The sequence below is a fragment of the Python bivittatus genome, unplaced genomic scaffold, assembly GCF_059951505.1.
Source record: "Python bivittatus isolate LINGU-HERP-01145 unplaced genomic scaffold, Pbiv_v1 ctg000080_np1212, whole genome shotgun sequence".
In the NCBI taxonomy this organism is placed as follows: domain Eukaryota; kingdom Metazoa; phylum Chordata; class Lepidosauria; order Squamata; family Pythonidae; genus Python; species Python bivittatus.
The window spans coordinates 12,115,064-12,127,749 of NW_028277035.1; positions in this window are offsets into that span (position 1 = coordinate 12,115,064).

Below are 12,686 nucleotides of genomic sequence, written 5' to 3' on the forward strand. Positions count from 1 at the left end.
GTTTTAACCAAGCAAAGTTAGGTAACCAACTAGTGAGCCACGACCAATTCCATCCCTCTGGATCCTCGGATATGCGAGAGGCTAAGGTCTTCAACTTGGCTAGTTTTGCTTCAATATAATTCTCATTGTTGGTTAGGTTAAAGCAACAAAGACCTTGAAAAGATTCACAGCCTTGTCCTGCCCTTAATAGGAGATAGTCTATAGCTATCCAATTTTGAATGACCGCCCTCCTGATCTCAGTGACTTCTTCAGTGAGGGCTGCAATGAGAGAGGATGTAAGGTTGACACTTTTAGCCAGGAGGCAGGCCACCTTCCTTAGGTCCAGGTAAGCTCTTCCTCTTAGTGCAGGAACCCCTACTAAGGAGAGGGCCAGAGCCATGGCTTCTGTTTCGGACAAGAGTGTCACATCACTCTCACAATCAGATGGCAGCTCCCTTTTTCTTTTTTCTTTTGATGGGTGCGCTTGCATTGGAGGCAGGGCATATAGAGAGGTCAGGCGCCCTATGGCACAAGGGCCCCCTGAACTATAGGCTGGAACATAGGTGTAAGCTTCATGTCCACATAACAAAAAGAAACCTTTAGGTAGGTATAGAGGGGTTGAGGTGTAAGGGATATTATAGACCCCTCCACAAGTGAAAGCAGGACCTTTTGAGGGCAATGGGGGGTCCGGTTCTGGGTATTGTTGAAATATACACATTGAGTTGCATTGGTTATCCCCAAGAGATTTAGAGCCATTTGCCTTTGATTAGTCCAGGGTCTTGGTATGGGAGAAGACCCAAAATGATAGAACATGGCGCCCCCCACGGGGATCATCCCCAGTGATCAAAGCTGTCTGTGCCAATTCTACGCCTTTATGTTGGTCATCTCCTCCCCTGCCTTAGTTCAGTTCCTTTTAAGTTTTACTTTGAGTCCGTCTCCCAGTTGGGCAGTCCACGGTCGGGGGTCGGGAGCTCGCTTAACCCGATGGTAGTGGGTCCAACCCCCCTGTCGGGTCCGAACCGCTGATTCAGTTGTCAGGAGAACTTGGTATGGTCCCTCCCAAGACGGTTTCAGCTTCTCATCCTTCCACGTCTTTATCAGGACCCAATCCTCTGGCTTGTGGGGGTGTTGGTCTTTCAGCAAAGGGGCCGTTGAGCGAGGAGTCCCTGTTTTCTTAGAGACAAGAGAGATTGTGACAGTACCAAGAGATACTTTCTTAGGAAGGCATCCTTTAGCTCGGGGATAGGCTCTCCCATTGGAGCCAGGAAAGGTCTTCCCATCATCAACTCGAACGGGGAGACCCCCACATCCTTGCGAGGGGCTGTCCGCATTCGAAGCAGGGCAACCGGAAGTGTCTTTGTCCAAGGTAGCCCTGTTTCCAATCCCAGTTTGGTGAGATGTTGCTTCAACACCCCGTTGGCCCTTTCCACTTTCCCACTGGAGTCAGGATGCCAAGGGGTGTGGAGTTCCCATCGAACCCCCAGGCTCCAGTACCACGGCTTTACAGTGTCTACCAAAGCCTGCACCCCCCGTGAGACCCTTCGTGCAGTTTCTCCACCATCCCCCTCATGTCAGCACGGCTCACTACTGGGGTCCCCTCAATTGTAACCCAATGACCTGCTTCCTCCCTGCAACCTTCCCTTTCCAGCAGCTGTGAGTAAACCCCGTTCCAGCCAAATTTTCCCGAAAGTGTGCACTACTCCCCAGGCGTATCGCGAGTCTGTGTAGACGGTGAGGGACACTCCCTTTCCCAACTCTAGTGCCCGTTTCAAAGCGTGCACTTCACACAGCTGAGCCGACCAGTCCGCTGGTAGTGCCCCCTTCTCTATTGTCTCTCCCTCCGCCGTCACTATCGCGTACCCTGACTTCCTTTGTCCCTGCTGTACTCGGCTAGACCCATCCACAAATCAGACCTCACCCTCCTCCAGCGGGACCTCCTGCAGGTCCTCCCGGGTCTTTGTTTGCAGCTGCAACAGGGTGGAGCACTCGTGCTCCGCCGGCTCCCATTCTTTCCGCTCCCCCGCAAGAAACTCCGCTGGGTTCAAATTCCTGTCTGTTCCTACCACCACATCAGGACTTATCCGGAGAACTGTCTCATATTTCAACATCCTCCCTTCTGTCATCCAAGCAGCCGCCTGCTGACTAAGCACACTTAAGATCTGATGGGGTGAATGGACAATCACGGGGCTCCCAAAAGTTAGTTTTTTCCCTTCTGTCACTAACACAACAGCGGCAGCCACTGCCTGCACACAAGTCGGCCATCCCCTCACCACTGGTTCTAGGGCTTTGCTCAGGAAGGCCACTGGTTGATATTTCCCAGCCCGTCTCTGAGTCAGCACTCCAATGGCAGTTCCCCCATGGGCTGTAACGTATAGGTGAAAGGGGGGGCCAAGTTCAGTAGAGCCAGAGCCGGGGCCGTCACCAGGCTCCTTCGTAATTCTCCCCACTTCTCTGTGTCCCCGTCTGTCCATTCTACCCTGTCAGATGATCCTTTCAACTTCTCATACAGAAACTGAGCCTTGCTCATGTACTCATCTATCCATAGCCGGCAATATCCTACTAGACCCAGAAACCGCCGCACCTCCGTTTTAGTATGAGGGGGCTTCAACTGCATTATCCCCTGTATCCGAGAAGGATCAATCAACCTCTCGCCCTTCCAGAGTACATGTCCTAAATACTTGACCTCCCTTTCCACAAATTGGACCTTCCCTTTTGACCTTCAATCCTTCCTCAGCCAACCAGTTCAATAAAGCCACTGAGTCTTCTCTCACCTTTACTTCCTTCTCTCCAGACACCAACAAATCATCCACATACTGCAGCACCCGAGAACCCCCAGGGGCCCGGAACCCCTGGAGTTTCTCTTCCAATGCCTGTCCAAACAAGAGGGGGCTCTCGGTGTACCCCTGGGGCAGCACTGTCCATCTCAGTTGTTGCTTCAGCCCACGCCTCCCATCCCGGGACAGCGGGTATTGGGCTTGCCGCAAACCCGTCACCCCTGGTTTCAAGGGGATGCTAATTGGGGCTATGCGGAACCGACCCGCCCCCCCTCCCCTGCCCATACCTCAGGGTTCACAACCTCCACGTCCGCCTCCCGCAACAAACACATCCTTTCTGCCTGTTCCACATTCCACAACTCTATTCCTAGACTACCCATTAGATCCCTTTCCAGCAGGTTCACTCTCGCCTGTGGGATCAGTTACACATCTGCAGTTACCTCCTTCCCATTCCACTCCAGTCTCACTTCCTCCAGTACGTCTGCCTTGACTGGAGAGCCTCCCACCCCCATCACCGATACCGACGCGCCCCGGGATTTCGCAATCCCTGGGATCGGTTGGCACAGCGATGTTCGAGAGGCTCCGGTGTCCACGAGGAACTGCTGTTCCTCGCCGGTGGGACCCACCGTGATGTTTACCAAGGGTTCCCCGTGGGTCCCAGTTGGGGAACCATGACCCCCCTAGTCGTACAGGGGGAAACTCCTCTCATGTTCTCCCGATGTTCAGCATTATTGGGATCCCAATTTGGGTCTGCCAGAGGGAATTTAGTATTCGCGGCTGGGGCATTTGGGACATTTGCATTCCTTCGCTCCCAAGCCCCGAGCGCAGCTCGCCGAATCTGGCCCCTCTCTTCTGGCGTATAGAGGGGGGCTAAAATGTAATTCAGTTCCCCCAGGAGTATTCCACCGGGCCGAGAAAAAGTTCCAATCGTTCGGCGGCGGTATGGGCGTTCTCTTGCATACGAGGGAGGGTCTTTTTTTTTTTTTAATTCCCTCAACTCACTGGGTTTGATGGGAACCGTTAAGTAACTGGTGACGGACACCCCCTGTGCGTTCGTTCCATTCGGGACCTCCAGGACGGGGAAGGCACTGGCCGAACTTAGAATAAAGGGCAAGTTCTGGATGTCTTGGTTCAGCTGGTCCAGCTCTTTCCGCAGCCCGGGATAGGGTGGGGGCGCCGGAGGGGGAGCGGTAGGAAGAGGAGGAGGAGGAGGAGGAGGTGGCGGCCCCCATTGGGGTCCAGTCAGCCAGAGGTCCTCCTCATCCTCCTGTTCTTTTTGGACAAAAATTTTGGCTAACTTGGGTCGAGGCCCCTCCCAATGAACATGGAACCAGACTTCCACATAGGGTTCCTGTGTTAACATTTTATGTTCCACAATGTAGTTTTTTAGTTGGGTCACCCAGTAATAACTGGGGATTCCAAGAGTATCCCAATGGTAGGGGAATTCGGGGTCCACTAGTGGATATTTTGGCCATTCTTTAGTGCACAAAGTTATCATGGTCGGTTTTTCCAGACCCCTGGTGAATGGACACAACCAGGGTGTCTCCCATTGTTGCAACAATTGTCCTAATGGAGAATCTGTGGGGATTCCCCCTACTGCGTTTTTCCCATTGGCCCCTGGCCTTACACTCTTACTCTGCGCCTTACCCATCCTTCCTGACTACGTTTCCCACCTTACAGAAGGTCCCGGACTCTTCTGTCCCCTTGCGGCGTCCAACGCCTCGTAACCACGCTAATCTCCCCGAGATTATGGGTAGGTTGTACTCACCAGACCTCCCAGAGGTCCCCTCGTCGGCCGACTTCCTCTTTACTTCTGTCTGACTGGCTATTGGAGTCCCGTCCCGGACCCGACTCCGGGGAAAACAGGAGACACCTCAACGGGGTGTTACGGCCGATTACTCACCGGTTCCCCACAGTCCGGTCCACGTCGAGGACTCCTGGCTGGCTCGCCAATTTTGTCAGAAAACGACAGACACGGGTTCGGTTGTCCAGTAGACAGAAGTTTTTATTGGGCACATTTGCAAAGGTGGGTCCCTCCCGCAGCAATGGAGGAACCCCGGAGCAAGGTCTGACAGGTTTTTATACCCCCTATCTGTCCTCCCCCTCCTACGAGGGCTTGGCTCACAATCCCACCTTTTTTACCGCCCTGGAGCGCTGCTAATTAACCGCAAAACCGCAGACATTCCACTTCCGAATCCAATCAGCGCAATACGCATTCCAATCCCCACTTGACCCAACAGCCGCCCCCTGCCGTTTCTCTTCACTCTGGTGCGAACGTGCCTCTTGCCTGCAGTCTTTCCTCCCTCCTACCGTCCCTCTTCACTCTGGTGCGAGTGTGCCTTCTGCCCATCCTCCCTCCTGCCGTCCCCCCCAAGGCTGCCCCATGGTGCACAGCGCTCTCCCCTAGCAAACATGGTTCGTTTGAGGCCCTCACTTCTCCCTGCCTTCTCACATCAGTTAGAAAAAGGAAAAGAAAAATTCCCCTCCCTTTCCTTGCTGGGCTAAGGTGAGGGGTGTGTGTGGACAAATGAGGCGATATATATATATATATTAGAATAAGTGAGGAAGTCAAGTGGCTGTAGGCTCCAGCCCGAAGGAGGTTTCTACTGTTTCTGCTAGGGCTGCATAAGACTGATGAGTGACTTGACCAGCCTGATCAAGATGATACTGCCTGAGGTAATTTAAGCAACTCTTGCTGTAAATAAGGCGTTTAAGAGCAGAGAGAGAGAGAGAGCAAATGCAAGAGATATCAGACTGCAGTTGGCATTTAGAAAAAGGTATAATGTGAGGCAGCAACCACTGCATCCAAAGGACTGCATGAAGAGCGGAAAAGCCAAGCAGACAGAAACATCGGCGAACGGAGAGGGTTATTGGGGAGCAGAACTCCCCTCAGTGCATAACTCAAATGACAGGAACTAGTTAATAAATTACCGGGTCACACCAGGGATTTCCTGCTGCTAGAACACCCATCAAAGAAGTCGACAGAGACTGACAGGATTTGTAGCCTTGCTTTGTGGGTTATTTTTTTCTTTTAGGCTTGCTTTGTTGACCCAAAAAGATTGTCACGGAAGGGCCAGGAGCCCGTCACAGGAGAGTTGTCGATGTTGTTTTCCTAGCAATCAGTGATCTGCCCCGCCCTGGCCAGGAAAGATCTGCCTGGGGTTCTGTTCAGAGCCAAGGAGGACATGGGACCGCAGGCTGTGGGGCAGCCCACTTCTCAGCCAGGCAACCTCCTTTCGCAAGCCAGTCCTCTTCTAACGCATAAGGGTGTCCTCTTCTAAAACTGATCTGTGTTTTGCAAACAGCATTTTTGTCCTCATAGCTTTGACCAGAGTACAGGAGCTGCAGAGCCAATAAGGCAGTGTTGTCCAAACTTGGCCACTTTAAGATGCTGGCTGGGGAATTCTGGGAGTTGAAGTCCACTCATCTTAAAGTGGCCAAGTTTGGACAACACTGCAATAAGGGGTACAGCGGGGGGGGGGGAATAGAAAATCAGGTAACTTCATCCTTCCCCTTTTTCTTAGTTTCACAGACACACAACAGATCTATTTTTCTTTCTTCCTTTGTATTTGGCTGCTTACCACACACTTCTCTTACATTCCAAGTCACAATCTTCCATGGGCCATAGTTGTCACTCAGTATTGACCTTCGCTGCCCATTATGACTTTGGTCAATCAAAGCTTTTATATAACACAGTTTAGTAATTAAAGAAGAATCAGATTAGATTATCAGCTTCAGCTGTACATATGCCTCCTGCAGGATTCCCTCTAACTATAAAGACAGTGCCAGTTAGTTTGGCACATTAAAGCAGATAAAAACAAATGCATTTGTTTATTTAAAAAAAATGTTTTCAGGGTTAACAGGATTTGGCAAAAAGCCCTTCCGTTACTTTTCTGGCAATAACTCAGGGAATATTGTGCCCCGCTGGGATTTCAGCAGCTGCTTGTGAATTATCTTCAGTGTGTTAAAAGACATGAGTTTCTCCAGAGCTGGTCATGACAGCCGACATTTTTGCCAATTCACCAGAGGTTAGACTGCTGATTTCCTAATCTACCAATTTGCCAATTTGATAATGTGTTTCTTGCTGATTAGTTCTGACTCAGACACCAAAAAAAAAAAAAAAAAGCCACAGAAGATGCTCACCTAGAGGGCTCATTTAACTGATACTGATTGATCTGTAGAATTCAAATTAGAAGTATAGCATGGAAGGGGATCTCAGAAGTAATCTAGATCAGCCTTTTCAAAGCTAGTAACTTTCAGATGTGTTAGACTACAGATTCCATCATTCTCAAACCTGAATGGTTGCCAGAGGGATGCCAATCCATGGGAATGGGGAAGGAGCTGATCATTTCAATGGTTTAGGTTGGTTAACTAAACAGATTTTACTTGGAATGTCATGTGTGTGACTGTTGCATTCCCTGGTTTGTCCTCTATTTCTCTTTTTTCAATACATTCCTTTTTATATCTTGAGATTTAGCTTCCCTCGGAAATTCTCATTAGTATCCTCCCCCCTGCCAGGCTGCATGGCTGCACAGCTAGCCCGGTGACTTAGGGCAGGAAAATCTAAAAGGTGTCCATTTTCCCTAGAGCTGGGCTGGGATGAGGAGAGAAGTCCTTGCTGGAAGGACTGGTCACAGACTAGGGCATATCAGGAAGTTCAGTCTGGCTGGTGCCAGCCTCTCATGGGTATCTTTTGCCAGGAAGCCCTTGGAAGAAAGGTCTGTCAGGAGGTCTGATATAGCCTTTCTCTTGGCTCATAACCATAAAGCATAGGAGGGTTTCTTCCAGAGGAATGGTGGCTAGCTCTGGCCCTTTTAAGCCTCCCCCCTTCCTGCATTTGTTTAAAAACTGCTATTGACATTTCTGCTTCTCTGCCAAAGAGAGGGAAAGAGCAGATCTTAAGGACTAGAAGCTTTGGAGCAGCAGACTTCCTGGTCAGAGCTCTTGACCCATGTGCCACCTACATTAATGCCAGCCACTCACCAGGGGGTAAGACAGAGGGTAGAACTGCCTTCCAGGCACCCCTCAATCCAAGGATTTCTGCAGGGTGTGGTCAAAAAAGTCAAACTGATAGCCACAACAGTGCAATCAAGGCTGTGCCTGGTATTAAATATTGCAGGAATATAGCACTTTCTATTTTCTATCCAAATGATTTTCTTGCTTAAAAATACAGGAATACCATTGCCTTCTCTTGTGCAGCATGAAATAATGGTTTTGCCATTGTCACTATAGTCATCATCTGCTTCCACCCTCCTCCTCTCTTGCTGCTGCCCCAGAATGGGGTCTGCTTTCTTCAGCTAGACAGCTGAGATGACCTTCATGCCTTGGTGACCCTGCTACAAGGGGGAGAGACTCAGCTACAGGGGTGAAGGGGGCGCCCTTGGAAGACCTGAAAGACCAGGTTGAGGACAGAACATCATAGATAAAATCTATCTATCTAGTCACTAAGAGTTGATACCCACTTGATGTCACATAATCAATCAATCAATCAATCAATCAATCAATCAATCAAAGAATACAGCAGCTAAATTCACATGAGACACTTAACTCTGTTATTGGGTTAATCTGTTTTCTGGGTTTGCTTAGTAGACTGACCCATAAGCTAACTGAATGGACTGGATTCACACAATATCTTAAATCTATCCAAGATTAAAACTAATCAAGCTTAGTATGTTGGGTGAATGCCTCTGCTAAGACTGATTTGGTTAAGTGTGCTGTGTGAACACAATCTGTATATTTTCTGCTTCTAAGCCATGCAACCAGTTGTAACTAGAGGAAGCTGATGGGACCTCAAAATGGGGACTGATCCCACGTGCCAAAGGCAGCTTCAGTTGCAATTATTCATATCTTGGTCTGTTCTATAGCTTGGGGGACTGGAAGATCGGGAAACACAAATAAATAAGTATTCTTACGTTGGCAGGTATAGGATTGTAAATTGGGGTGTGTGTGTGTGTGTGTGTGTGTGTGTGTGCATGTGTCTGTGGGCATACATATACTGTGACATAAGTGTGTTTATATAAAACTTTTTGCAATGTGACATGAGCAGTTTTGAGCTGGTAATTGCCGCAAATGTTATTTGATGACCCAACCAATCCAGTCTTGGATTGTTTAAAGTGTCAGATTCAGCCGGCGCGGCACGGCTAGGAACTTGCCCAGCCGTGCTGAGTGAGTTCTACCGCCCGAGCGCAAGTGAAGAAAAAAGGGGAAGTGGAAAAGCCGCAAGCTGATTAATGGGGCACCTGGGACTGCTTAACTAAAATCACAGAGCGGATATTTTGTATTGATGACGATTAGACAAAGGGTTGAGCAGCGGCTCGCAGCAAAGCGATCAGCACGTGATTGGAAAACCCCAGCTTTGCGCGCAAAAGAAAGAACCAAGAGAGACCACGACCATGCCAGTGGGGTAAAGCAATCAAGAGACAAAAGAACTGAACTGAATCTGCCATTTCGGTGAAGGGGGGGATTACTCCAAGGGATTTGTAACATAGCAACGGGGCAAAGCGTGGGAATGGGGGGACTATAAATTGTATTGCAAGATGTGCCAAGCCAGTTCTGGCTTTGTCTGTAATTACGTACGTTACACTTGAGTAAACTTCTTTGTTGAACACACGTGTCATGAGAGTTTTTCTAGACGAACGGGGTAAACCTTACATAAAGAACTTGCTTCCTTGTTCCTTCTACTCTTCTTCTTCCTTGTTTTCTTTCCAAAGGGAAGAAGAAAACTTTTGCCTTGTGGCACTATGTGTCAATGCTTTGTGGCACTCTCTCTTTTCGGTTGTTGACACTGAGCTTGCCAACCAACTAGCTAAACTGCTGATCTGGGAGCATTGGGGATCTCTGTTAGGGGCCCCATGATCATGAAGAAATGGCATCTCGGTTGTCTCCATCTGCCCCAAGGAGTTCAGTTGGGCCCCAGGATGGCAATGTCAGGAAGGTTTTCCTAGCAAACATTTTCTTCTGCTGAAAACTATGCTAAACAGCTAGGGAGACTGTATACTGACCAAGCCTTATCCAAAGTAGAATTTAATCTCTTGCTGACCACAACCAGACTAGATGTTTTTTCAAGTGCAGAACAATTTTCTTGGACTTCAATGCTGCAAATAAGGAAACAAAAGTTTGTCTAATTAATATGGTACTCTTTCCTCTTTGTGTCATGAAGTAGAGTCTTGGCCTTCTGTGGAAACACTTTTGTATCCAAATTTTGAGTGCTTTTGTATACTCTGATTATGTAAGAAGACCAGAGAAAGGTTGGTGGCTGAAACTACTATTTATGCTATTGAGCTATTATTTGCAGATCCTAGACAGCTGCTGAATGTGAGGCAGAACTATAGAGTTCTCTATAGTTGTCTAAGTTCACATGACACACAAAGCCAACTAGGCTTTGGAAACTAGATGTTGGGACCCTCTCCCTCATGGGGGTCACAATTCTTTAAAAACAAGCAAAGCAAGAGCACAGTCAAAACTTGCTCTGGGCTTTGTTCCCCATGTTGCCTGTGCTAATTCCAGTGGCTGACTGAAGTACAGCAGTTTGAGGGTCCCTGTGATCTGTGCTTATTAAATGTAAGTGGTATATTTATTTCTTGCCCAACCCTATTAGGGGAGGAGGGGGGGAGACATACATTAATTTATCATTTTCAGGAGTCACAATACCATAACGTCTGAGAACATCTGCCTTCCGTCATCATGGGCTTCGCTTGTTTTTGGCTTAATAAATTGTATAAATCCAATTATTGTAATTTTTATTAGGCAAGGGCCACTCAACTTTGGAGGGCCTCCCAAGGATCTCAGGAGACTTAAGGCAGCAATTTTGCGGGATTTTTTGTTTTTGCCTGGATTTTTTTGGAGGGGGGTTGTTTTGATTTCCTTTTTCCCCCCAAAAAAACTATATTAAATCTGTGTTGGAGGCTTACACTCGCAAGTTCCCTTGTGTAGCCCCCATATGAACACAGAAAATGTTCTCAGTTCCCCAGAGATCTCCCAAGCAGGATCCCTCCAGTTCCTATTCTATTCATTTTAAAGAAACCTGTTGCCCTATCTCCAACCTGGATGGGGGGCTGTAAGGTGCAAATTCCCCTTTCCTTCTTGGGGCATCCAATAAGAAAAAAATGCCAAGCTCTAGTTATACAGTGACAAGAACAACTTTACCACCCACATTAGAAAAACAGTAACCATAGAGATATTCGTATAGTAACGGGTACAAGAATAACTTCAAATTGTGGTAAGCTATTGAACTCAATGGGATAGATCTCTGAAGTTTGCTGAGAGCTAGCAGTTCATACATACCAGACTGAGGGGGACCATATTTTTCAAAAGCACAATACATATGAAACAACCCAAATCTCCCCCCCACCTTGCAAAATGCCCATGACAGTAGCTGTTTCTGCAAAAGTCTCCTATAGCAATGTAATCCTTCCTTTTGGGTTGGACCTCTTTCCATCTGGCTCACCTAAACCCAATGCACCTCTCAGCCCTTTAAGCCTCGATTCCCACCCACCCCCACCCAGGTGATCCACTGGGCAACTTCCAGCCCCCCTATCCACATTGGCTGAGCTGAATCTTTTGTGGCTGCCAAGATGCCCCTCCCCTGTCCTCTTGGAAGCTACATAGAGTGGAATCCCAGCTGGGCCGAGGGCTGCTGGGGGACAGCCCCATGTTTCCTCCCTTTCACCTCTTCCTTACTCACAAGGAAGTAACGTTACTATTGCGCTTGTCTTATACTGCTTGTGTGCTTGGAAGCTGTTTCCTAGAAATATAAATGAAAACTGTAAGAGGTTCACAGTTAGAAGTGGGCTATTTTTCTTTCTGGATGCCCCAGAAGGGAGGGAAATGGCCCCTTAGAGTACAGTGACTATATTTTCTTGGAAAAAAACATAAAGGTCAAAGCTGAAAAAAGGGCATATCTGAAAGAGGTTCATAAGGAAAAAAAATTGTTCATGTTTATAACTTTGCTTTGCAAAGGAAAATTCAAGAGCAAAACCAAGAAAATAAATAATGAAATTAAATAAATCCAAAGGACAGCTTTCTGAAATAAAGGCCTGTCCTTTATAATAAAGGGTGTATGGCCACTGTACCTTAGAGCACCCCTCTTCTGCTGGTGAAGCATTTGGCAGCAAACTAGGCTAAAGTAAATTATATAGGAGATGAAAGAGATCCTACCTGAGAGATTTTCTGGGAGAATCAGGACCAGCTTCTCTTTTACATCTGGAGCTACATTTAGAAGAAAATTTTTCTTGGCAGAACTACTAAGTAACTCCTTGCTTAGCCTATATTGCAAAGAACTTATATGTCTTCTGACTTTCTTATCAGCTCTCATTTTCTCTGAATTTCAAGTAAGTTAACATGATGACACAAGTGATTAGATCTTTCTGTGGTACATACTATAATGTAAATAAGCATCAAAGTAGATGTGAAATTCTTTAGGTAATAGAAGGAAGGGGGGGGAGGGAGGGAAGGAGGGAGGGAGGGAAGGAGACAGTTTGCCCAGTCATGATTTAAATCCAAAGTAGAGAACACCATGTTGTTGTTGTTCAGTTGTTAAGTTGTGTCTGACTCTTTGTGACCCCATGAACCATATCGCGCCAGGTCTTCCTGTCCTTCATTGCCTGCCTGAGTTTGCTCAGTTTCATGCTCATTGCTTCAGTGATGCTATCTAACCATCTCATCCTCTGCTGTCCCCTTCTCTTTTGCCTTCAGTCTTTCCCAGCATCAGGGTCTTTTCCAAAGAGTCCTCTCTTCGCATTAGGTGACCAAAGTATCTGAGCTTGAGCTTCATTATCAATCCTTCCAATGATTTCCTTTAAGATTGACTGGTTTGACCTCCTAGCAGTCCAGGGGACTCTTAAGAGTCTTCTCCAGCACCACAGTTCAAAAGCATCAATTCTTTGGTGCTCAGCCTTCTTTATTGTCCAACTCTCACAGCCATACATCACTACT